This window comes from Alligator mississippiensis, chromosome 1, assembly GCF_030867095.1.
Source record: "Alligator mississippiensis isolate rAllMis1 chromosome 1, rAllMis1, whole genome shotgun sequence".
In the NCBI taxonomy this organism is placed as follows: domain Eukaryota; kingdom Metazoa; phylum Chordata; order Crocodylia; family Alligatoridae; genus Alligator; species Alligator mississippiensis.
The window spans coordinates 47,499,961-47,524,560 of record NC_081824.1 but is presented as its reverse complement, the minus strand read 5'-3'; the positions used below and the strand labels follow the sequence as shown (position 1 = coordinate 47,524,560).

General features: G+C 41.3%; 2 protein-coding genes and 1 pseudogene across 9 annotated transcripts in view; 1 reads left to right on the top strand and 2 right to left on the bottom strand.

The window, feature by feature from the left end:
* Window positions 1-24,600, bottom strand: part of MCPH1 (microcephalin 1) — a 228,582-nt gene that overhangs the window by 98,935 nt on the left and 105,047 nt on the right. The gene's annotated exons all lie outside the window — the stretch shown is intronic.
* ANGPT2 (angiopoietin 2) overlaps window positions 1-24,600 on the top strand; it is a 67,698-nt gene that overhangs the window by 3,575 nt on the left and 39,523 nt on the right. The gene's annotated exons all lie outside the window — the stretch shown is intronic.
* Window positions 19,185-19,264, bottom strand: LOC132247981 (U4 spliceosomal RNA; annotated as a pseudogene).

Genomic DNA, 24,600 nt, shown 5'->3' with positions numbered 1-24,600 from the left:
CATTTAATAAGGAAATTGTGAACAAGAATTTAACTGCCATACCAGATTAAATCACTCTTCCACCTACTCCAGCGAAGAGAAAATAAATGATGCTACAGTGAAGGCAAAAAAAGTCAAGAAACACCTAAATTAAATGGTGTAGCACTGTATTTGAAGGTAATTTCTCTTTTTTCCACCCCAGAGACCAGTTTTCATACTGTAAAATTGGATTTATTTACCTTAATTTTATGAAAGGGAGAAAGAAAAAAAACCCCTGTGGGCATTTAGATTTTAAACTAATTAAGGGCAGAGGAAGACAGAAAGGAAACAGCTGAGAAACCCTGCAAAAGTTGCTTGCAAGCTACTACTACTTTGGATTTTGTTAAGGGAAATGAGTTTGCAAATGTTGTTACACAATCCCATATTCTTAAAGTCAATGAATACATGAAGTTTTGTTTAAGTTAATGGTAGGTATGTTTCTTTGAATCATGGGAGTTTCATATATATCAGGTTGAGAAAAGACACTAAAATATTTGTATATTTTCTTTAATTCATTGCTTTGTAACTTGCTACCATAACACAGGAGATCCTTCCATCCAGAGGGATATATAAGAAATTTGCTGCGTCTTCCTAGCCTATGCTATTAGAAGCGGTTTGTGACAATATGTTATTTAACTGTAGTACATCACAGGTAGATAATTTATTTTGTATAGTTTGTCTCCTGAACAAAATGGAATCCTAGGAAGCAGGCTGGGCCTGAAGAGTTCAGTTCAAGATCAACAGAAGAACTAAGTTCAGCCAATACTGAACCTAAGGTGGGTAATTATTGGGTGCTGATGTACTAGAAGAAGTGCAGCCCTTTGGGGCAATATTAAACAATGGTTCCTTGTCTTCTCTGTAAGTAAAAACCCTTTGGCTCTGTGTAATTCCTAATTACTTCAATTAGCCAATGTTTCTTCTCTGAGCAAAACAAGTTCTTGGGTTTTGGCTATATAAGAACAAGTACATAACACTTGCATATTTTCGTACACCATTTCTGTAATACTAGCATCTACGATATTATGAAATAGTTTACACTACCTTGAATATGAACATTAATATGAATACCTTCAATATTTCCAAGTCTAACCAAGCTTTGTGTAATAATACATAGGGACAAATATAGTTGACTGTTTGGTATTTTGCAGTATTCAAGTGATGATGCTGACTCTTGAATCTAAGAAGCACATTCTTTGCTTAAGTAATGCATCTGTTTTCACTTATATATTAAAAGTTCTCATTCCATATATCAGTTACATATTCATAAAACAAAAGAGTACTGGCAGGACACAAAAAGAAAATACCTTTTATATACTGAGACAACAGTGCATGTTAGAGTATAAATTTTCCAAGCAATATAAAATTATCTAACTATGCAATTAATTAATATAAGTCAGGTAGATGCATCTCAGTGAAATGCTTTAAAACTGTATTCCCCCACATGCTCAGAGATCATATTGTGAAGGCTGATACCATTACCAGTCATCCTACAACTGCAAACTTCTTGTTTTTAAGATGAAACAAATATGAAACAATATGACACAATGAACCCAGCCACATCAGGAGCAGACATTTTCTTGTGCCAATTTATAAGAAAAAAATGATCTTGAGAATTTACTATCTGCAAAGTGTAAAAGGCAACGTTTGTAGTGGTAAAGAGGCCCTTGCTTTACATAACTGCCTCAAGCATTCAAAACATAGACTTTTACTTGCCTACTCAAACTGTGTCTTGACTTATATATATGGCTGGTCAAAGCAACAATGGGAAGCCATTTCCCATTTGTGACTGACATTTTCACCTCTAAACTGTCTTGCTTTCTTTAGGTGTGCATCTAACAGGTGACTGAAAATGACTGATGGACAATTTCCAAGATTAATGTCTCATTAAAATAAATTCCTGCTTATGTACCCACTTCATACACTTCCACCATAAACTTCTCCTTGAGCCAAATAGCATAACCTTCATAAACAGAGCTTTAATCTTTATTTTCTGAAGAGGTGCAGTTACTTTCAACACTGTGTCCTTCCTGGACATTAACTTGCCACGTATGCTGCTCTGACACGTATTTTATTATTATGCAGGGTGAAGTGAAGTTGTCCCCAACTAACAAGCAATGAGGAAATAAGTTGCATGCAAGAACCTTCAAGTGTTGCTTGCAGTCAGAGAAAATTAAAAAAACACAAGGTTGACAGGGAAAGCAGAACATAATGTCACCCCAGAATGTTATTCGGTCAATACTGCTGCCCCTGGATTGGAGAATGTGGGGGACAACTGCATTAGCACTTCCTTGTATGTTATCAAGAACGATAATCAGTATTATTTGTGTGATTACTATTCTCTGTCAACTTTCACCCCAACTACAGACACATGCTTTGTGTCATAAAGCAGAAAAGAGGGTACATTCATAACACCAAAATTTAAAGATTAATAATTTCAATGGCTGTACATATGCATATATGGTATTAATATATTATTTGGTATTATGGTATTTGGGTTTTTAAAAAGTTCACTGCATTTTTCCTTATTTGATTCATAACGACTTCATACAGTAAATCAAGACTGCTCAGCGCAGAGAGCAGAATACATGCATTATACATGACAAGTTTTAGCATACTTTATATACAAGAACCTTGTTCTTTTTGGGGTTTATATAGCTTTAGCTGAAAGCCAGCATGGGATGTGAATGAAATGATTCTTTCTGCATCATCACAGCGTCAGTACTCAAGTTGCCGAAGAAAACATGTAATATGCCATTATAAAACTGGATGAACAGAGGCTGCTAACAAACGATTTGGAAGACAGTCTCAGACTATGGATTAGTTGCTTAAAGGTCTGCAACAGAAGTGAAAACCTTAATCTTTATGAAAGGAGTGATTAGACGCACCACAGTGCACTATTAATTGTTTCAAACAACCTGAATGAGCACCCCTTCAAGTCTATGCTGACTGGAAGAAAACATGCAGGGGGAAAGGAATTTGAACTTGAGGTGCAAATTTGTCAGCACTGCTGATGAAATTACTGTAGTTAGCATTGCTATTTAAACTTTTTATAGCAGGCAACTTCAGCAGTACAATTCCTAAACCATAGGGTTGAGTGGGTGGCAAAAGATAGGCAAAGGAGGGACTCAATTACAAACAGGAAATTAACCTGACATGTAGTTACACTGAGCTTTTTGCAGTCATTCAGATTGGCCAGGTTCAAGAATTAGGTTGGAATCCCAGCCCCCTTACGGACAGTAATTAGTTGCACTTCAGACAAAGAAAGCTTCTCAGTCTCAAGACCATCATCAATCTACCTTGTAAAAAGCTATGGACGGTCAGGGTGCACATGCTGTTTGGGAAAGCTGCAGATTTTAGGCTGCAATAGATAGATAAGAGGAGACAGAGAAAAGAGTGTTATCAGATGCCTGTGAGACCTGGCAATGCAAATGCATTAGCAAAATCCAGTAATTCTAGGAATCTAATAACAGATATACAATTGATTAGTAAATTGCTTTTCAGAGCTTGGAGAGTACTGAACTGTATAATACGGTTCAGAGACACAAACTCAAGAGAGAGTCCTTTACGTATTGTTGCTTTTAAATTCCCAAGCTCTCAAAACAACAAAAAGCTAAAATACAGAAAATTATAAAAAGCAATAATAAAAGAAATGCCAGAGAAAGTAACAGGAAATGTTTCCAAGCAGGTAGTCAGAGGATTTTATTTTTAAAAACTGCAAGTGATCTATCAGTATGGTAATTATGCAGAGTAAAATGGCTTAACCTAGCTGGCCTACCATCCCCCCACAAATACTGTTTGACAATTGAAAAAAATTACTGATCAGCAGGGATCCTGGGTTTCCCTGATAAAAAAAATCGCAAATTCTCTCATATAAAATTGCAAATTCTCTGATAAAAACCGCAAAATCCACAATTAAAATGAAAGGCCACTATATATATAGGTATCCACAAAATGTTTTATTGATATATTTACAATTTTAAAACAATTTGGAAGCTTACTAGTGCCTCAATCACTATAGTAAATAAATTCTAAATAACCCGACATCAAATACCAAAATTTATAGGTATCATGGGATATCAAAGCTATCCCTGTCCCTTTAGCTCAACAGAATGCAGGTCCAGGCCTCCCACTCCCAAGCCATAGGCCCCCCGGCCCTGCCAGTGCCCCTAACTCCCCACCCATAGCCCTCCAGGCCCCGCTGGTGCCCCTTACCCCCCACCCCAGCCCTTCTGGAGGGGGCCCCCAGCTGCCAGGGCTACAGGGTCAGGGACCTGGGTCCACAGCCACATGCCCTCTGCAGCAGTGCCAGAGTCCTGGCTGCCACCCACAGAAGGCTCCTGCAGCCTGAGTGGGGAGCCTGGCTCCCCCTCCCCTGTGGGAAGCACGGCTGGAACAGAGCCTGTGGGGGGATACAGGCTGTCTGCAGTAGGCTCAAGCAGGGGAGGCCAGCTCCCTGCTGCTGTGTGCACTCCCAGGGGAATGGTGGAGCACATACCCTACAAAACTGTGTGCAGGGCAGGGCTGGGTGCAGGCTGCCTGCTGCAGGCTAAGGCTCCCTGCCCTGCTACCCTCCCTGGAGCCTTTGCAACTCAGCGGGTGGGACCTGGTGGGAGCTGGCATGACCCTTCTCCTCAGTGCTGGATTATGACATGCTGAGGTCCTAAACTATGTTCATTTTAAGAGGCCCCATATGATAAAAATAATCAAATATATGTATATTTTTGCCATATTATAATGAAAATGTCTGTATTTCGAGTCGTTTTCCCATATGTCCTTTATCTACCAACTGATTATTATAAAACTTGATAGAAAGTAAATTTTTTCCCCCTTATTTAGAGGCCCCTTATATTGTGAGGCCCTAAGCTGTATCTTAAGTAGCTTACGCCTAAATCTGGCACTGCTTCTCCTTGCCACGGCAACCTTCATGCTGCCCTGGCAACATGCCCCCTATGCACCCAGCAACAGTGGGGAGCAGTGTGGAATTGTGCCCCTTGCTGCTCTGGGGCAGGCAGGTGAGGTGGCATGTCACCAGGGCGGCACAGGACTCACAGCGGCAAGGATATTCCCCACTCAGCCCTCCTCTGCCCTGCCAAACTAGGTCCTGCCTGCTGGGCTGTGGAGAACCTGGGGGAGGACAGAAGGGCAGGGAGCCCAAGCTCACAGCAGGCAGCCTGCTCCTGCCTCCCCTGGAGCGCATGCAGCTATGGGAAGCCAACCCTATGCCCCGCCCCCCCAGACGAGTCACCCATGGCCCCATCCCACTCCCTGCTGGGGCCCTATGGCCAAGCATTGTGGTCCCAGGCCCCAAGCCCCATACACTGCCAGGCTGGGCAGTAGCCCTACCCCAGCCCCAGTCCTGCCCAACTCCCTCCTTCCCTCCCTATGGGGGCCTCAATCCCCACACCCCCTTCCCAGCCAGACTTACTTGCATGAACTGCTCTCCAGGCTGCCTGGCAGCCATGTGCAAGTACATGCACATGATGCTCCCTGCCCTCTTCCCACTCCCAGCCCCTGGCAGGCTGGAGTTCCATCCCGCAGAGAGCTCTTTGCAAAAGAGAAAAATCTCTGTGTTTCTCTGTTAAAATGAAAAATCCATGGTTTTCCTGTAAAAGGGAAAACCCACATTTTTTCCCGTTTTCCCATGGGAAATGGAAAACCCAGATTCCTGCTGAACAGCTTTTAACAGAAATACTCAACTGTCAGAGCACAGCTCCACAGTACAGGAAAAAAGAATCATGTTTCCTCTTTAAGATTGGATGGCATGCTGCATATGGTGCATTTCAACTGCCAAATAAAGATGTAGACAACGGATCCAATTCAAAATCCATTTAGAAGTTTATCCGAGCAGAGAACAGGTTACAGGCTATCTAATAGTGAATGAACTTTTTCTCCCTAATCTTGAAAATGTCTCAAGTATGTTCTAGACTAGTTTGAGAGGTCTAAAGCTACAGGACCTGTGCCTTCACACTGTTTCAAAATTTTATTAACCTTACCTCAAATACTTCCAGACTACTGGGGTCATAAAGACGACGCATCCTCAGTCCTCCTTACCCCAGCAGACAAGTGTGTCCATCCTGCAGTCCCAGCATGCCTGTGGAGGAATTCTATCAAATATGTACCATATACCCACGCTCACTTGCAAGGAACTAGTGCTGAAACATGGCAGTGAAGCTAGTCTGATAATATCTTACTGAACAACAAAGGTTATCTTAACAAAGAATCATAGAAAAGTAGGGCTGGGTGGGACCTCAGGAGGTGATCTAGTCCAGCCCCCTTCTCAAAGCAGGAATATTCCTATTTAAACCATCCCATGCAAGTGTTGGTCTAACCTATTCCTAAAACCATACCAATAAAATGAAGCTTCCATGATGACCCAGGTAATTAAATGAGCCCGAAGTCAGTGTTTTGAAGTTTTTTTATGTAGTAAAGCAGGATGATTTAACCTTCTTCATTTTCAACTTCTTGAAACCAAATTAGAGGAAGCAAATATTTTTAGTACAGGGAAAAAAGTACTAATACCTAAAAAGCTCCATAGACATGAATATCCATTGATTTATAAATTCCCTTCCATTTTTTGAGAGATGTTTCAATTAGTTGGAAAAGGAAAAATTGTTTCCATATACATATGTAATTTAATGGATGAAAATATAATGCAACCCAGCTCACTGGAAAGCTATGACCTCACAACTAATTTCTAGAGTTGAATTTATAGTTAAAAATAAAATAAAATAAAATAAGGTGTACCTGTAAAAGTTAGCAGGAATCAACAGTCTGAGAATTTACTGAACCACTGTACTCAGGTTAAAGAACAGGCATATTAATTCCCTGCAGACTTTTTTAAAATGTCACCTGCAGCATTTTTTTTTAGATCTGCAGCATTTTGTTCACTAAATGACAGTTTTTCCCACTTCATTCTAGTCTGCAAATGCAAAGCATCTTCTTAATGGGCTAATCTGCCAAACAGCCTCTTTTTTATTTAACTGCTATAAAGTCTGGCACAACTGGCAGTGTCTGTTCTTGAAGAAGTCAGAACTAGAATGACAAGAATGTTGCAGGTCAAGACTGAGATACATTGGCACAGCTTTACAGGAAGTTTTACTGATGTTTTCCTATTATCAGTAAGTAACCTGTGCAATCAATCTCTAGATTTCATATGCAAGAAAACTCACTCCTTTCATATGCAGTTTTGAAGGGTTAATGAAACCATTCCCTTCCTTGCTACAGCCTGATCCATTTAGAAATGTAAGATAATTAAAATCTTAAAATGTTTCCGCAGGCAGAATATCTCAACCTCTTTGCTACACAAACATCAACCTCCCCTTTCTTGACACAATTTGAACAACTCAATAAAATAAACAAAGAAGATTTTAGCTGAAGAGCCTAAGACACTATATCCAGACATAAGATTTTTATAGCCTTAAGAAAGAGATGTCTGAGTTCAATGGAGCTAAGGTCTTTTGCCTGAGGGCTGAATTTGTATCATTGTATCTGTTCGTGCATTTTCATTCCTGTCATCCACCTCCACCCCATTATGCCACCTTCCTTCTGTTATGTGTACATGCTACCCAGCCTTCATCTGTAATTCTTATAATCAGATATAAATAAATACTTCCAAAATAAGTAAAATAACATCGCTATGGCAGAAGACATTAAAGACCAGGCATCTTGCAAAATTATCTCATACATTTTAAATGAAACATTATAAAGGACAAAACTTAAAGTTAATACTGAGATGTTAAAAAGACAGATGATCTTCACCAAAATAAACTAATTCACTTAATGTGAAAGCACTTTCTATTGCACATGCAAGGATTCTATTCACAAGACAACAAAAACTGTTATAAAAATCTACTGCTCTTCAAAAGGACAAAGCTTAATGCTGCACTAGTGAAGTGCTTGTTAACAGTTGATAACATATTTCTTCTGTAGCTTTTACAGTTAGTAAACTTTGTTTAGAAACAAGTAAACTAACGATGAGCAATGTAAGTGTTAGTATCAGAACTTCTTTATTTGTCACTAGATTAGCTATTTCTGGAGTTCCAAGCAAGAAAACATACATCAAAGAACCTGTGTTGTTTTACTACGTGTAATACTTGGGAAAATGGTGAGTGGCATTTTTGACATCTTTAGAAGGCCTAAATTAAAAAAAAAATCCTCAATCACTTAAAATCAGTTCACAGGTCTCCTTAAATGTAGTGCCCCTGCAGGCTCCTGGCATCATTTTTAAGCTCTGGCTCCACGACATCTATTTCTTTAGTACTGTTCTCTGATTTACCGGGCCTCGCCCCTCTGCACCCTCCGAGTCTTACAGGGTCTTCTACAGCTCAGCCCAATCACCTCCTTCTCCACTTTCAGGCTAAGCTCCTTTGTCTTTATCCTTGTTTCTTAAAATCTCTTACCTTCCTGTTCATCCTCTTATTCTTTTCTTCCTTTCTAGGACAGTTTACCTTCAATGCTAATGGCTTGGGCTGAATGTACTCTTCAAGCAACACATTTTTTGGCAATTTGTCTCCCAGCTGAGGAAAGTCTCTTGCCAGAGAACTTGGAGGAGTTTCCCTTGAGGGTGATGGGCTTTATCAATGACTCCCTCAGATGTTAAAAGCACCTCTCACAGGCAGATCAAGACAACTCCTTCTGCTGGCAGTTTCTCCCAACATAAATCTTCAATCAAATTTGTGCTGTGAGCTTCCTTTTCTCTTCTGCCACTGACCACAGTTTCCTTTGCCTTGAAAAGGTTAAATGCAAAACTGGGGAGTCTTCACTCACTGAAATTTGCCAGATATAATTTTTGCTTCAAAGGAATTGCAGGATGCCTATATATGAGGTCTTTTATTTTCCAAATACTTGTATTTATTAATTACTTGGCAACCTGGGTGTCCTTCATCTATGGAATTATTTGAAGCTCTATCTTTCAAACCTCTTAGCTATAGTGTTGTGAGAAAAAGAGTTTGAAGAAGTAAAAATACCACTTGGCAAAAATACATTAACTTGCAAAATATTCAGTTTGTGTACTTTGTGAAGGGCTTGTCTTCTGAGGTCCTGCCTTGTTAAATATTTTTGGAAGGCCTACCTCATAATGCAATCTGGTCCACTTCATGGTCAAATGTTTTTTCTCCACAAGTATTTTAGCAGCTTCAACAATGTCATTTTTGACAAGTCCCATTAAACAATATCCAAAGAGGTTGTTAACTCCATTAGCACCAAGGAAAAAATCTTTATTTGGTTTAACACAAGGCTCTCTAGACCCCGTGTAGAGTACCAATGAAGGAAAGAAACTAGAACATTTTTTTACAGAACTGAAGAAAAATGTTTGCAACCAATAACTCAAACTTCTTTTTTAGATACTTGATGGGAACATTGCAGTGTGTTCTTAGCAATGAATTTGAAGTCATGAAAAATGAGCATTAGCAACTGACAACATATGCAATGCTTCAAAATCTTAAAACATTAAAAACTGGCTTCTTTTCAACTTAAAAATAAGTGGCTGATGCTCATACAGGAGATTCTTCACAAAGACTATTTCTTTTATGGAATTTCATAAATTAAATTTATTTAGAGGAAGCTTTCCAAAATTGCAGAAATATTCCAAATGTTTCAGTGCTTCAATTTAGGGATCTGATGAGACAGCGGGAGAGAGAATACTGAAAGATGCTGTGAGATCTCAGCTTTGATATCAGAGAAATGCAATTTTATATCTGAAAAGGGAGCCTAATCATGGTCTACAGTTTTCTAAGCAGCTTGATTCTTGAATTCTATTATTCATAGAATCACAGAAAGTTAGGGTTGGAAGGGACCTCAGGAGGTCATCTAGTCCAACTGCCTGCTTAAAACAGGATCACCCCAACTATCTCATCCCAGCCAAGGCTTTGTCTATCCATGTCTTAAAAACCCCTAAGGATGGAGATTCCACCTCTTTCTGTAGCCTGTTCTAGTGTTTTACTGCCCTCCTAGTGAGAAGGTTTTTCCTCATATCTAACCTAAATTTCCCTTGCTGCAACTTGAAACCATTGTTTGTTCTGTTATTTGCCACCGCTAGGAATAGTTTAGCTCTATCCTCTTTCAGGTAGTTGAAGGCTGTTATTAAATTATCTCTTAGTCTTCACTTCTACAGACTAAATAAGACCAGTTCCCTCAGCCTCTCCTCATAAGTCCTGTTCCCCAGCCTTCTGACAATTTTCATTGCTCTCTGCTGCACTCTTTCCAATTTGTCCACATTCTTTCTGCAGTGGGGGGACCCAAAACTGGACACACTGTTTCAGATGTGGCCTCACCAATGCCAGGTACAGGGGAAGAATCACTTACCTTGTTCTGCTGGCAACACTCCTGCTAATGCAGTCCAGTATGCTCTTAGCTTTCTTTGCAACAAAGGCACACTGTTGGCTCATACTCATCTTATTGTCCACTGTAATCCTGTATCCTCTTCTGCAGAGCTGCTGCTTACCTAGTTGGTCCATAGGATTTTTTGGTCCTAAGTGCAGAACTTTGAATTTATCCTTATTGAATTGCAGGAGATTTCTTTTGGTTCAATCATCTAATTTGTCTAAGTCTCTTGGAATCCTAGCCCTACACTCCAGCGTATCTACTATCCACTCAGCTTGTTGTCATCTGCAAACTTGCTGAGGATACACTCCATCTCATCTTCCAGATCGTTGATGAAGATATTGAACAAAACTGACTCTAGGACAAAGCCCTGGGGCACTCAGTGTGATGCCAGCTGCCAGCTAGACATTAAGCCATTGATTCTAAAACTACATCTTGTCTAGTTTTATTCCATCCATGCAGTTGGTCCAATAAAAGATAGCACCCCAAGAACTTTGTGCCTTTCAAAGGATTACTAGGGTAACACGATTTGTTCAGACTTCATTTTTCAGGCAGAAGCTCATCTTTATACCCGTCTAGAAAAGGTCTAGTCCACTGCCTTTATTATCCAAATCATAATACTACTGATAATGCATAGTTTTAGATTTCTTTCCCCAAAACACTGAAAATATAGTTGTCCCAATGAATTTTGGTATAACACAAATACAGAATAGAAATTTAAGTGCTGCTTGGTAAAGTTTCTTATACATATCATGAATGAGGAATCCCAGTTTCAAAGTGTTCTGGGCAAGCCCATTTACTATGCTAACTGAAGACTTTTTATATTTGTTCCAGTGTGTGGCAGGGGAGCCACTGGTTCACTGTCTTCCTGGCTTCAGTGCTACTAAACTTGGGAGAAATGCCATTCATGACTCAGACTTATTTATTTATTCTTTATTTTTAGACTAATGGGAACTTCATGAATTCCTTCCCTCATTTCTAAGAGCAATATTACTTAGCCTTGATCTTGAAAAACAGTGATTCAGTCTTAGATTACTACCTTAATGAATATAATTAACCCTTTCTCACCAGTTCAGGTGATTTTATATTCTTGATGACGTTGGAATAAAATCCCACTTCATGACTTCTTTGTCCACACAGAAAGTGACTGAAACCATTAAGGTTTTTCACCATGCATACACCTACCACAAAGATTATTATGGTTTGGTTGTCATTGTAAACACAATTAAAGAAATCTAAGAGTCCAATTTACAAATAATTTCATTATTAATTTAGTCTAATACACATAGGACTGGTGGCAGATATGCATCTCTCTTGAAAAAAAATAAAACTTTTTTCAGAGTATCTGCCCCCTGCATGCAAGTTTACAGACTGCAAGTTTTGGAATACTGGTTACTCAGTTCTTCAATTTGGCATATTGTTAGTTATGAAATAACTTTCTATACTCACTATTCACACTTATGCTCTTTAGCAATTTTTGCAGTTACCTCTAAATATGCAGTAGAACATAGTCACATGATGCTGCAAAAGTCAATATTGAGAACTTCTTTATAAAATGTTGTGCTTTCAGATGAGCTATATACTTCTTAAGCTAATCTTTTTTATATTTGTGCAAAAATGTCTGCATAGTTATGTATCTAGTTTCAGGTTAGATTAATGAAAAAAATAATTTAGATTTATTTCCATAAAAGAGAACATCAGGCCTCTTATGAGGGATTTTTTGGGGATAAATTGTCAGTAAATGCAACATTTATGGAATAGTAACAAATACCTGACAGTAGAAAATATGTAACGAGACAGAACAAGTTGGTGAGTTTTGAGTCAGTGTAACAAGTGGAATTCATTTGAAAAAAATCTCCTGCATAAAATCTGTATAAATGTCTTATTTACTGCTTTAAATGTTATCACAACCCTTTACTATTTTATGGCACAATTTTATTTGGAACGTTTTCCAATAAATCCCAGTTCACTTGCAGCTAGTATTCATTTCTGATGTCACTTTCAAGTTCTTGTTTGTTGACCAAAAGGGAGAGAGAGAGAGAGAGATGCTTAATTGGAAGTATGGACCAGCACAGACACAAAGGGCCATGCTTCTCAAACATTTCCATATGCATTCCGAAGAGGATATTTTTTCCCTTGAGAAACAACAGAAGTCAATGGGGACTTCCTGCCTTCCACAGGAAGGGGAACAAACCAATTAAGTGGATCCTGCTTCAGCTCCAGATCAATTCGGGTGCAGACAGAAGTGCAGCTCCCTGTAGCTCAAAATTATTTTTGCAAAGTGTTCTGAGTTACAACATTTCCCCAGACCAAACAGAAGTTCACTGCTGTTTCCAGGGGAGAGGGGAAATCTAGCCGTGGGGTTGGGAGCCTGCAGCCAGGTTCCCATAGCAAGGGCCAGGGCTCTATACCAGTGCTTGCTGTTTTTAGAATCGGAGAGGGAAAGGGCAATGGAGAGAGCTTATTCTTGATGTTCCCCAATTGGTGCTGAATGGTGGAGTGGGTGAATTGAAGCCCCCCTCACCTTGATAGGCTCCAATATACCCACCCGACTCCCGGGGGTGGGGGGCCTGAAAACCCCCCAGACTGAACTCCCTCCACTCCCTTTCCCCTCTCCCATTCTGAAAAAAGCTCCACAGAAGTTACAAAAAATGCTACATTTTGAAACATCTTTATCTGAGACCTCATGCAATGAGGGATCTGATTTTCACCCAACTGACCATTTTTGAAGCTATCTGCAGTTGTGTTTGGTCAAAACTATAAACTGCTTCCTGTGGCTAGATTGGGCAAAAATTGTCACTTTGGTCTGCACTTATACTTACCATATAGTGTATTTTTTCCTAAAGTTGCAAGATAATACATTCGTACTTTTAGCTTTCAGTTAAGTAAAAAAATTCTATTTGGGTAACAAAAACTCATGTTGAATAGTTTAAATAAAGCAAGAGGAAAAAAACTAGCTACATCCGTATCACATTAAACTTGTCTTATTAAATCCATCAGGATAAATGTACTATGGAGGTATCTGTGCTCATTTTCAATTTATGTTTTCATTTTAGAAAATACCCAACATTGACAGATCATGAAAATACGAAGAGATAAAGAAAAGTAGATTACTTGCAAAATGCAAGTTTTGATATAGCATCTAACATTTATATTGCAAAAAGTTAGAGTGATGCAGACACACAAATGAGAACACAGTTACACAAGATGTCATCTACCATCAATGAAACACAGCAAAACAGTTTTATCGTTATCAGGATTTTTAGTATAGATTTACTTATAAAAATAAAATTAAGTATTTGATTTAGTTTTAATTAAAACCAGAGGCTTTTAAAACATGCAGAATTGGATGATTTTCCACTGTCATATCTGCTTGTTTAAGGGAATACTTCAAAGGCTGTTTTAGGCCCTAGGACAGATTCCACTCCAAGGAACTCAGTCATCCAGAAAACTGAATGGGGCCATATACCTTAAGCCAGGGGTGCCCAACCTTTTTGAATGTGGGGCTGGATCACGAACTTTTTATCACCCAGTGGGCCGGGGAGCCATATTCAAAGACCTCACAGGAAGTGGTATCACATCAGGAAGTGATGTCACGTGACCTTTGACACCAATGAAGTTGCAGGAAGTGACAATGAAATGGGTCTAACCAGTTCAAAACTCTCCCTCTATAGCATCTACCTCTCCCACTGTTCAGGACAGGATACTGAGCTAGATGGACCATAGGGCTGACCAAGCATGGCACTTTTTATGCTCTTATGTTCAGAAGCTCTTATGTTCTTTGGCTGAGTTTCCAAACTATGGCTGAGATTTGCAAAAAGGGGTAGATAGGCATGTTACAAAGTTGTCATAAAGGATTTGGAGCCCTCTAAATCCCATTCATTTTAATGGAAGTTGGCCTTTTGACTCAGCTTTGAAAATCTCAGCCCAAGGTGCCAACCAAATAAGTCAAAATATAATTTGCATTTCTATGCAGTGAATCTATGTGGGGCTCTCCAAGCATTTTACAAACATGAAATGAACCTCAGGATGAGCCCAGCTGGAGCAGCAGGGGCTCAGATGCACTTGCCCCCTACCTGCGCTGGTCAGTCCCAAGCGGCACATGGCTCCGCCGCCACTTCTGCTGGCTGGTGCTGATCCAGGCAGGTCTGTCCCATCTGGATCAGCACAGAGCTGAAGCTGGCTTCCCACGTGCTACTGGGGATGGGAGGAGCCCAGCTGGGTTAGCACCAGCCAGCAGAAGTGGTGGTGGAGCCCTGTGCCGCTTGGGACTGACAGGCACAGGCAGGGGGAAAAAGCAGCTGAGCCCCTGCTGCTCCGGTCAGGCTCGTCCCATGCCGAATGGCATATGGCTCCGCCGCCGCTTCTGCTGGCCGGTGCTGACCTGGCCGGGCTCCTCCTGTTCCCAGTAGCATATGGGAAGCCAGCTTCAGCTGCATGCCGCTTTTCCTGGCTGGTGCTGACCTGGTTGGGTCCATCCCATCTGGAGCAGCACGTGGCTGAAGGTGGCTTCCCACATGCTGCTGGGGACAGGAGGAGCCCGGCTGGGTCTGCACCAGCCAGCAGAAGCACCGGCGGAGCCATGTGCCGCTCGGGACGGGATGAGCCTGGCCGGAGCTGCAGGGGCTCAGCTGCATTTTCCCCCTGCTTGCACCAGTCAGTCCCGAGCGGTACATGGCTCTGCCGCCGCTTCTGCTGGCCGGTGCAGACCTGGCCGAGCTCCTCCCGGCCCCAGCAGCACGTGGGAATCCAGCTTCAGCTGTGTGCTGCTCCAGATGGGACAGACCCACCTGGGTCAGCACCAGCCAGCAGAGGCAGCCGCGGAGCGGTGTGCCGCTCGGGACTGACCAGCGCAGGTAGGGGAAAGTGTAGCTGAGCCCCTGCTGCTCCAGCCGGGCTCATCCTGTCCCGAGTGGCACATGGCTACTCCTCTTCCCACACGCACCATGTCGGCAACGTCAAGCTGATGCGGTGCGTGTGGGAACCTTGTCCCTTCCCCAGCCCTTCAGCAGCCATTAGGAAGCTGCAAAGGGGCCGGGGGAGGGACAAGGGGTGGGAATGAAAGTAAACAGTGTTTACTTTCGTTTCCCATCACAGCACCAAGGGCCACAGAAAACGGCTTGGCAGGCCGCATGTTGGACAAGCCTGCCTTAAGCACACTGGTACTTGAACAGGCAGTTGAGTCCCAGAGAGCAATTGGAAGAGAGCCTCCATCATACTTGTGTAATGTATTATTTATTTGTCTAAAGAGTATGAGGTTGCTTTTTGACTCTCCCTTCTTTTGTTTGACAACTGGAGTTAGATAGATGCACTTCTATAGCTATACTATGGTCTTAATCATTTCCTCTCTTTTTCCTTTTGATTTCTGCTGTTTCCCTGTGTTCTGGCTGAGTATCCAATTACCCAGTTAGCAAAATCATCAGGTAAGACATAAGTGCATAAGATGGATGGTAGGACCAATTTTACCACTTTGGTCCAAAGTGCACAAGGCCCATTATATAAGGGAAGCAAGAACATTAGGTCAAAACTTTTTGACATCTGAATACACTTTAATCTAATAATCTTTTTATTTTTAAATAGCAGTATAATGCATTAGTAAATGTTGTGCTTTCTGTTGCTAGGAACTTGACCTATATCAACTCTATAATTTTTTAATATCAAAACAAAAATTTACGGAAATAGAAACCAATTTAGACAATACAGATACAGAGAAATTTATGCAGCCATTCCTTTTAACTATTTGTTCTGAGACTCTCCTAACTACAAAATATAAATGTATTCCAAATTAAATTCCGTATTCCTCCAAATTAGTTTAAACTTTGTTTTGTAAATACATTACTGAATACAATCAAGATCTGGGGACATCTGTAGCTATTATATCTGGAGGTGAGGATTGAAAGGAATTCAGAAAAACATCATAGATAAAAAAGGGACAATGAATTATGTGAATTGTGTGATGTTTTCTTGTATAATCTCTTACTATACATTGAGTCTTGCCTGTCATATGATGGCAAAAGCAAAATATTTGTAACGGGAAGGTTCCACGCCCCTCTCAAATTCTTTAGTTTCTTCAACTGAAAATATGAAATTTTGTTGTCCCCTACTTTTATTTTAGCTACATTGTGCTAAACCACAAAAAAAGAATATGGAAGACAGGGTCTTTAAATAAATGATAGGACAATGATCATTTGACATTTCAGGTTCTTAACCACCAGGAAGTATTGACTTTCTATGGGAACATGTCTTCTCCCATAACTACCTCTAAAAGAAATACAGAATGCTATGTAAGGCTTACACTTGAAAATTTTGCTGGTACAATAGTCTGTTGTAGGATTATGCCTTTTAAATGGCATTTCTGTAACAAGCAACAGCCTAATATACACTGCCAAAAAGTGTGCTTTGATACTATAACCTATTTTATCAATATCAGCTCTACCAGCCAAAACTGGTGTCTATACTAGGTGATTTTGTTAGTAGAGTGACACCAGGTCACCTATTCCAGTATAGATAGTATAGTCTGTTCTTTCAGATGTATCACTTTGTTGGTAGGTACCTATTCTAACTTCCTTAGAAACTGTATGCTACCTTCAAAAATGTATTTCCGCAATCCACCCTCCAGACGATCCCTTAGTCATAGGACCGGACTCCTTGGGAACATACAACCATTACATTTAGTTTGACCCAACCAGGGTTAGGTTGATCTAAATGCCCAACTGTGCAGGTATCCAGAGGGGTTAAATTGGTAAAAAAATGGCATACTGATTGAAGTTAGTTCACCTGAGCAGGTGCACTAATCTAGACTGAGATTGGGGTAACCTGATATAGGAAAGGGTTAACTCAATCTCAGGAACACCTGCATGCATTTGCAGTCCAGCCCCAAGGCTGTGCTAATCCTATCCTTCCTTTCCCTGACTTAAGGGGACATAGCTAGGTTAAAAATAAATGTTAAAACAAGATGCTGTTACCCATGTTACAAGTAACAACTCAGATTTATGAAAGCAAGGCACTTAATTTCTATTTCCTTATTTGTGTGTTTCATATGCTTTCAATTTAGTTTTTCTTTTATGGTTAGCAGTAGCAACTCATTGTCCAAGTGTACATGCATTTGATCTTTAACAGCCTGGCATATTTTGCCCTCTATTAGCACCTCTTGGACATTCAGATCAAGATGAAGGCAGAACCACAAGAGGACACAGAAAGTAACATTTTACAACCCAACCAGTGCTCAGAAAAAGTAGAGTTCCTAGTTTGATATATATCTTAGCCACTTTAGTGATGGTATTTTTACATGTGCAGGAGACTGGTACACAACTCATGACCTATCAATCCAAATCATTCCACTTAACCCAGTTTTGATAGGAGATGAATGGGAAATTAAAAAAAAGAAATCCTTAGCAAAGTATGACTCAATTCTCTTAGTCAATACTCTTCCTGTCACCATCCCCTTAAAGCAAGGTGTCCTGTGGGAAAGAATAATAACATTGACAAAAGGCTTGAGATCCCTCCTGCCTGGCCCCATTCTCATTGCAGTCTGTGTTCTACTGTGTTCTTTATAGGGACCAGGCATTGCTCATGAACCAACACCAAAACATGCTATGCATTCAGAAACAGTTTTCATCTCTTTGCAAACTGGACAGGCTGTTGCAGGATTTGCCATGCTGATCACCCCTGTAACAAACTATAACAGTCATCTGACTCCTTCCTTCCTCCAGTTCAGAAACCATCTCAGCATGAGAATGGACTTCCTTGAAAGAGTCTATTTTGGTATGAAAGTTGTGTAAGAGCTTGTGGAGTTATATCCCACAGGTTTTATCCCGGGTTCATATAGTGTGATCCTGAAGTCAGCTGTTTCAATCTAGTAAATACAATCCAGATTAGGGCTGCAGGGGGAAATGTATGTCTTGATAGATTTGGGTGATTTCTATGATTTCACTGGCAGTCCCACCAGCCCACACAATTCCCCTCATGGGAAAGGGTTGTTAGAGACATATGGTTTGTGGCACTTCTCTCCCATTGCCAGAGGATAGATGTGCCTGTTGGCAGGATGAGGATGGGCCTAGATTGATTTATAGTGATTGTAGGGTCAAAACTATAAATCATTAGTCTGTTGGCAAAAATGTTCTGTACAATGAGAATAAGTTAAATAATACAGATCAGAAAGGTCTTAATTTACATAAGAATTGGCAAGTGAACTCTCTTGTAGATTACAAGAGACTGTCTTGTAGGATGCTCCTAACAACAGTTAGTTAAAAGTCAAATAAAACATACTATCAATGTTTTTCTTTCACTTGCCAATCTCAAGCTGGCTTTTTACAAAAAACTTGGCTACAACTGGGAAGTTTTGGCATGTGTTCCAATATGATTGATCTAGCCTGATTCTTTTGGCAAGTGACGCTAAATATTTCTGTCAAATGTTATAATTTAATATGATTTGAAGTAATGAGGGATGACAGCCCATATTTGACATCTAAATAAAGTGCATTATATGTGCCTATAAGAATTTGTCATCATGGACATATTAGAAGTCCGAATTATGATTTGTAAAGTATTTTTGAATTCTTACAGACAGTGTTGGGTCTAACCCCGTTTTATAGGGCTTATTTTTTCTTGCGAATTCACGTACATAGGAATAATAAGTGGACAGGGTGCCCCGGGCTATGGACTTCAATGCCTTCATTTACAGGCCATCATTAATGGAAGAAATCTCCCAAATTGCCACTTCAAACCCTAATCCATAACTACAAGGAACAGCATCCAAAGCACTGAGGACTCTGTAGGACATGCCACAGATAAAACAGAGTTGATGTATTTATAGGGGGCAGTAGAAGGTGTATGTACAGTAGAGACAGAGATAAAAGATTTCAATTAGCAATAACCATGCCTCAGATTGACCTCACTGACTACCGTACTGCCACTGCACAAAGCTACTAATACTATCTCTAATATCGCAAAGCATTGGAAGGATCCCATTTAGAAAACTGAGTGCTGTTCTTGCCACCTGTATTAACAAATAATGAACTTAAACTGGAAAGAGTTGAAAGAAGGGTCATTAATATGCTTAAGGAAATGGAGACCTTTTCTTATGAAAGAAGGATATGGAATTTGGCTTTCTTGTTTAGCAAAACTGAGACTGTGACCAGGTACAGACATCACTCTTTTACCAGTGGAAGTGACTGCAAACCAATCTATACCTGTAACAGAACAGAAGTTCAGCACACAGACTGGTTTAAAAATGGCAGAATCTGGTCAAAGATTTGTCCCCTCCACCAAAGGGTGTGTATGTGTTCTGTTCACTACTGATCTAAAATACACCACTTACAGGAATCCACGTAACTTAGATCGATTCCATCTCAGACCACAGCCTCTCAAGCTAGGTAGAGACATTCAAAAAGCCTATCTTTATAAGTGTATTCATGAGGTGAGTATTAGAGATGGAGAACAGATTTTTAGGCTGAAATACAAAACCAGCTTAAGATCATGCTGTTACAAACTGCATAGATATATTCAGAATAGAGAGGTGGTTAGCTATGGTAGTCTGAAGCCAGGTAGAAGGCAGGGCACTTTAACACAGCTTCATCCTGGATTAAAGTTGGAGTGGGTTTGCTATACTTGGATTTTTCTCAGCTTGTTCACACACAACAATTCAAAAGCAACAGCTGCTGCTGTTCTGAAAGGTCTCTAAGTATATGTGTAACCAAAGAGACTAAGTGGTGCAATGAGGCATTTCATAGGCAACAACCTACTTCATTGGACATTAGCCTGCAAATTGGAAATTATAAGATGATTTCTGTCAGAATAGTAAAGTTTTGGAATGGTCTTCCAAGTAAAGCAGTGGGGAAAAGAACCTGAATCTCTTAGTTTAGGGACAGAAGTTGTACAGAAACCTATATAAGTGATCAAAAACTGGTTTAATTCTGTAACAGAACAGAAGTTCAGTGCACACACACCCTATGGCCAAACCCGTTTTAAGATAAACCTGGATGGATGCGGCATCAGACTTAATTGATTTAAGTTAAAACTGTCTACTGAATTTCTGTCCTAGATCCCCTCCCAGCTCAAATCCCTCTCAGCCCCCCATATCCCAGGATGCTTTGCACCACTGCGCCACCTCCCTCAAAGGGTGGCCTGCTGCAATATGGCTCACACTCCGTTGCTCCAGACTAGCACCTCACTGGCCCCACCTCTGAGCTGTCACAGACCTGAGACACCAAAACCTCTGCTTCTGCTCCCCAGTTTGTGTCCTGCCTGCACCTGTTAGCTCTGCAGGGAATTGAGGGGGAGGCAGGAGAACAGAATTCCCCAATCCTGGCTGATGCGGCCTAGTCTGTCCTGCCATGGGGAGCTGAGGGGAACCTTCAGAACCCCCTCCTACTCCACTGCTACCACAGATGGGAGGAGGGGAACATTCCTCTGGATCAGATGCCTGCCTACGCAGCAAGGCATGGGGGCACTGGGGAAGCCCTGTGCTTCAGGGGACTTGCCCCAGGCCAGGCAGGGGCTGCCCTGCCCTAGGAAAGCCCCATACTGGGGAATGCCCCCCTCCTACTTCCCCTCCCCCTCCCCCTATACCGCTGCTGGGGCAGGTGGCAGGGCAGAAGCATTCTCCTGGGCTAGGTGCCTACCTGCACAGCTGGGCATGAGGGTATGGTTGGACTCCCATGCCTTTGGGGGCTTCCCATAATCTAGCCTGGGGTCCCCCAGCCAGGGCCTGCTCTGCCCCAAGAGAAACCCCATGTCACGGGGAAGACCCCCTTGCCTGAATGGGGGGGGGGGGGGTAGAGGGAAGGGGGCAGCTCAGCTCAGCTACTGCTTTAGGAGGGAGGGGAGGAGGATTCTCTAATGCCGATTCCACATCCATGCAGCCAGGGATGGAGAGACAGGGGGTTTCCCAGCCCGGGGCTTCCCTGCCCCAAGGGGAATCCCTCTCCATCGCCTTCCCCTTTCCCTGCCTCTGGCACCTGCGGCAACAGAGAAGCCAAGCTGCAAGCCATGCTGCTCCCCAAGTCAAGGCAGCCCCAGGCTGGGGGACTCTAGGCCGGGCCAAAGGAAATCCTCTGTAATGCTCCCCATGTCCCCATTCTTGGCTGTGTGGGTGTGGGGTTGGCCCAGGGGAATTCCCTCTTCCTCTTTTCTGTGGCAGTGGCTGAGATAAGCAGCCATAGCTGTACAGGGGAGAGGGGATGTGGGGCTCCCTGTGGCAGGGTAGCCCTGGGCTGAGGAACCCTGGGCTGGAGGAAACCCCCTGAGGTATGGGTCTCCCCACCCCATGGGCAGAGGCCTGACTTGGGGGCTGGCACTGGGATGGCAGCTCCTTCCCTCCCTCCCTGGAGGGGATCAGTAGGGAATCAGTAGGGGATTGGAGGCATGTGCTGCGCAGTCAATCAGTGATGTACCCTGCTTGGCTATTTTGAGCTCTGCAATGGCTGGCATATAGGCTGCTCAAGTGCTATCTGCCTTCTGGCCTGGGCCAGTGCAGGCCTCCACCTGCCTTTCTCAGGTAAAATTTAAACATGAGTTCAGTTCATTATTGGTTCAAGCTACACAGCTTAAAGAAACCTGGAAAGATTGGACCAATTTTGCTTCAGACTTTTTGACAGTCTGTACTTAGCCCCAAAGACTGAACTGGATGAGTTTATGGAAGAGACTATATGATAGGGCTCACCAATTAATGTCTGTCATGTAGCTTTGTATGAATCCAGTAAAGCCGTGGCACTCAACCAATAGCCTATAGACTGGATCCAGACTGCAGCAAGGGTGGGGGGGTATCAGCAGCAAGCAGCTTGTTCTAGCATATCCCCTTTCTCACCATGCGTTGTGCCACTGACCCCCTACACTGCCTAGAGGTAAACTCTCCTTCTCCTCTCCCTCTGACACTGGCAGCCCCTCTCTCCCCCACTGGAGGGGAGTGGTGGCCCATGGTATGGCCAGGTCACAAGCATGCAGCTTGCCTCTCTAGAAAGCTGAATTCCACTGCAGTAAAGCAAAGTAGCCACAAACTCAGCTTAACCAGCCAGCATGCTCTGGCAGCTTCATATTGCTCCAGAGTACAATAAAGCAGCCAGAGTACATCAGTAAATCTGGCTGTAAATGTTATAAAAAAGTTTGTGTGTTTATACTTTATATCTTCAAATCATTAGATATATCATGTGATTACATGCTCAGAATTTCTTGCTGAATACTTTAAATTAAAAAAGGCCAAAAAGATAGCAGTGAAGTATGTAAAAAATGGAGTTGAGAGAACATCTCAGGAATTTAGGGTAACACAAAGAGGGATGTTAATTATATGCAAAATCAAGCATTATACAGTCAGAATTCCAGATTCTTACACTTCAAAGAAATGAAAGCATGTTAAGATATGAAAATGTGCACATTGGTCATGCAAACAAATACATCTGTACTACTGAATCTGCACCAGGAACAGCGAAGTGCCTTAAATCGTAAACACTGAGTTAGCATAGTTTCACAACAGGATTGAGTTACACTTGTTGGGGTGCATTTACATATTTTAACTGTTTTGCATGTCAAGTCTAGCTGTTGCTCATTTCACTATGCTTATAAACTTTGGTTTGGGGGATAGCAACAATAGCTAAAAATTTTTAAAGTGCTTATGTACTTTAGTAGTTGCTCCGGAGTGTTGTAGTCATGATAGTTCAGGAAATGTCCAAGAGTCAAGGAGTTTTTGTGATATCTTTTATTGGGGCAACTGTATAGTTGGGAGAGTTCCTGGATAAGCTTCTGGGTATCAAGTCCCTTCCTCAGGCTCCAATTAAGATACCACAAAAAAATCTTGCCTTTGTGTAATTTATGAAACTTAGTCCTAATTTCAGGAGTGATTTATGGCTCATCCTCATGGCTGGCAGATTGGCACTGAGGCACAAACACTGAAACATTGGTGTTTAATATCCATTCCACAATTATTTTAATTACTTGTTTGACCTCTTAATTGCTTGAAAGGTATTTTTTGTATTTATACAAGGAACAAAAAGGTTCTAGTCTACCTGTTTTTTACCTTCTATTTACTTTTACACAACCGCTGTTTTTCTTTGTTTCTTAAAATCATCACCATCTTATCTACCTCTCTTCATGCAAAAAAAAATGTCTCTGAGCAGTCTGATAGTTTGCCTATGAACTTCCTGTATTTCTGCAATGTCCTTTTTGAATTGAGGAGGCCTGTACTACACACACCATTGATCTATACAGAATCATTGTAAAAGGCTTTGCAATATGCATTACCTCCTTCCTAATGTATTCTAAGTATCTTTGTTTTTCTTTTCAAACAGATGCATACTGAGCAGAGGTCTTTGCTTTAGGTCTATAAGGCCCAGGTCCTATATCCAGATTGATAAATTTATTTAAAATCCAACAAGTGGTTCATGCACAAAAATTATGTCTATATTTTTGTTTTTAAATAACATTAATTGTGCTAGTCTCCAGTCCTCTAGAGCAGTGGCTATTTTTAATTAGACGTTGCTGGTTTTGTTAGCAGTGCATCTACTTAAAATTAGATGCTCAGGTGCTGACTTACTGCTTTTTAAAACTGTAACATTCAATATCTCAAGTTAATTGCTAGAGAAATTTCAGGCAAACATCTTATTCTCAATACAAAAGAGGAACATGACATCAAGTAATCGACGCTTTCACATTTCTGAGAGAGTGATATAGTTGATCAAAATCAATCCTTCTCCGCTAGAAAAGTTTTTGAAAACTAAGAACAGATAGAAGCAATAAACTCAGAGAAGCAGCTACACCAAAAACACCAAAAGCTTGATCCTGTAGAATGAAGTGTGATCTTAATTGTGCAAAGGGACATATAAAAAGTAAAGTACTTTGTCTTTACCATGCTTTGTAAATATTAGTGCCTAAATCCTTATAACTCACCTGTACAATAAATACATCTATCTATGTAGCAGGTACAGAGTCTGAGGATAAAAACCTATATTGAAACCATTAGATCGGGGTGTCAAACTCACCTCTGACTTGCCCCAACCCCTGGGCCAGATCTGGACCATAATGCTCCTTGCAGGCCAGATCTAGATTGTGGGGTTCCTTGTGGGGAGAATCCAGATTGCAGGGCTTCTCACAATCCTTCTCAAAGGTCAAATCTGAACAAATAGTGGCAGGAGACATGGGGGTTAATACAGCTATTGCTCACCCCCTCCTACCCAATGGAGTAACCAACGTACATGATACTCCATGTCCCTGACTTAGTTGGCAGACCTGCCCTTGCTTGTCTCACATCGTAATCCCTCGTCCCACTATGAC